General features: G+C 43.6%; 1 pseudogene; it reads left to right on the forward strand.

Moving 5' to 3' along the window:
• Positions 1 to 1435: 1435 nt before the first annotated feature.
• Sdhaf4-ps1 (succinate dehydrogenase complex assembly factor 4, pseudogene 1) lies at positions 1436 to 1893 on the forward strand (annotated as a pseudogene).
• The last annotated feature ends 234 nt before the right edge of the window (positions 1894 to 2127 follow it).

Here is a 2127-nt window from a genome sequence, read left to right on the forward strand (position 1 = left end):
CCTTCCTTCCTTCCTTCCTTCCTTCCTTCCTTCCTTCCTTCTTTCTTTCTTTCTTTCTTTCTTTCTTTCTTCTCTTTCTTTCTTCTTTCTGTGGCTGCAGGAGATCAGGGAATAGACATTACTTGTAGCTAAATAGTTATTCATCTCTAGCAGATACAAAGTGAACAAGTTCTGACTGGGGAGGGCATGTCTCCAAGTATTAGAGAAGGACACGTTTCCCTGGGTGAGACTCTCCCGTGGGCCAGGTGAACCCTCTGAGAAGTTGTGTCTAGGGCCCAGGGAAGCTGCTGGGCATGGGTGAGAGTTCAGGTAGGATCGAACCTAGCTCATGTGGAAAGCTTCACCTAGCAGCATGCTTCTGTCCCTATACTCTGCTTCTATTAGAGTCCAGGTTTCTCGCTCTACCATTCACACAACTTGCACCCAAATCCACTTGTGTGACTTGGAGGTGAGCAAGTCAGATGAAGACTGAGTGCTGCCACTTCTGAAGGATTCCCAAAGGGACCAAGCACGACCTCTGTCTCCCTGTTTTCACAGGAAGAGAATGAATGGTTGTCTTGTGAAATAAATCCAGTGTGTTCCCTTTGTGTTTTTAATTGTATCAGAGAAAGCCACACTAAAACAAAGCAAAGAGGGTAAAGAAGAGGCTTCCTGGACAGGCAGCATTGGATTCATAGAACCTAGCCTTCTAGTGACCAAGGTTAGGCAGGAGCTGGTGGTCATGTCCTGATTGGCTCCAGAACTTTATTTGACCTGGGGCTATGAGGGTAAAAAGGAAAGATACATACAGGAAAGCCTGTGTTTTTGGGTGGAGAAGCTTCGGCATCCCAGAAACTCAGTGTGTTTATATACAATTGAACAGGGAGGAGGCATAGGTAGCATTATTAACAAGGAAACAGGCCTGGCTAGTCTTAATAGAAGGAGTGACTATAGGTGTCTTTGGGCCACAATCATCTAGGGAGGGAGAAAACCTTGGTAGGTGTTTCTGCACACACTACCAACATCCTCATGTCAACCACTCCCGCAGGCCCGAGGCACTGGGGTTCTTGACACAGCATCATCCATGCAAACAACACACATTCACTCAGAGCTCTCCTCACTCCCTGCATAGCTTCTGCCTCTGTGATCCAGCATACCTGAGCAGGCCAAGTCCATGCTGACAGACAGCAACAAGATCAGAAGTTTTGCACGTTTAATTAGATCTTTCCTTATTATACAGAGTATAAATTAATAAATCATGCCAAAGGACATCATTCTGAAGTCGTCTCCCTGAAGAACCACCAGTGGTTTTGATTTGCAGATATTTCTATTGAAATAAGAAAATAAAATCACTTATTTTGCATCACTGCCATCATGGCCGATATGCGGCTTCATAAATTTCCTTTCACATTTTATGCTAAGAATTTTATTGGCAGATGCAGTGGGAGCTGGCACTATGGTCTCCATAATCCTTTCTGTATCACAGATGGCTTCCGTCTGGAGAGCAACAAGATCATCTCTTCTGAATCATTCTTTGAGGAAAATGAGTTAGCAAGAAGGAAAGCCTGATCCTGTGGAAGCAAGCCCTTAAGAAGTCAAAGCTGCCTGTTGGTTGTTTTGACTCACTGAACGACTCACCCGAGGAGAGATACCCACTGCAGAAGTTTCCAGATGATGTTAATCCGGTTACCAAAGGAAAAGGTGGACCCAGAGGCCCAGAGGCCCAGAGGCCCAGAGGCCCAGAGCCTACACGATACGGAGACTGGGAACAGAAAGGACGCTGTATTGACTTTTAAGTTACGTAGTCTCAGGACTGCAGTTATTTCCTGAATTATTTACTTTACCTTGTTTTCTTTTTCTGTATCCATTAAGTCTTGTAACTTCCATCAGGGGTCTTAAAATGCATGTGATAGCTTCGAGGAGCAAAGGCTTCTCTAGATCAGGAACGTGGAAACACTTTTCCATTAGTGTGTTAACGTCAGCTTAAGGGTGTCGGGGCAGAGAGCCTGTGATAAGAGCTGCAAGCCTTTGCCATGGCCTTTTACTTACTTACATTTATTTATTTAATCATTTGTTTATAAAATACACATGTAAATAAATACCTTTTGAAGATTTTATTTAGATTTATTATTTTATTTTTATAAGTAT

Source organism: Rattus norvegicus, chromosome 2 (assembly GCF_021556685.1).
Source record: "Rattus norvegicus strain SHRSP/BbbUtx chromosome 2, alternate assembly SHRSP_T2T, whole genome shotgun sequence".
NCBI lineage: Eukaryota > Metazoa > Chordata > Mammalia > Rodentia > Muridae > Rattus > Rattus norvegicus.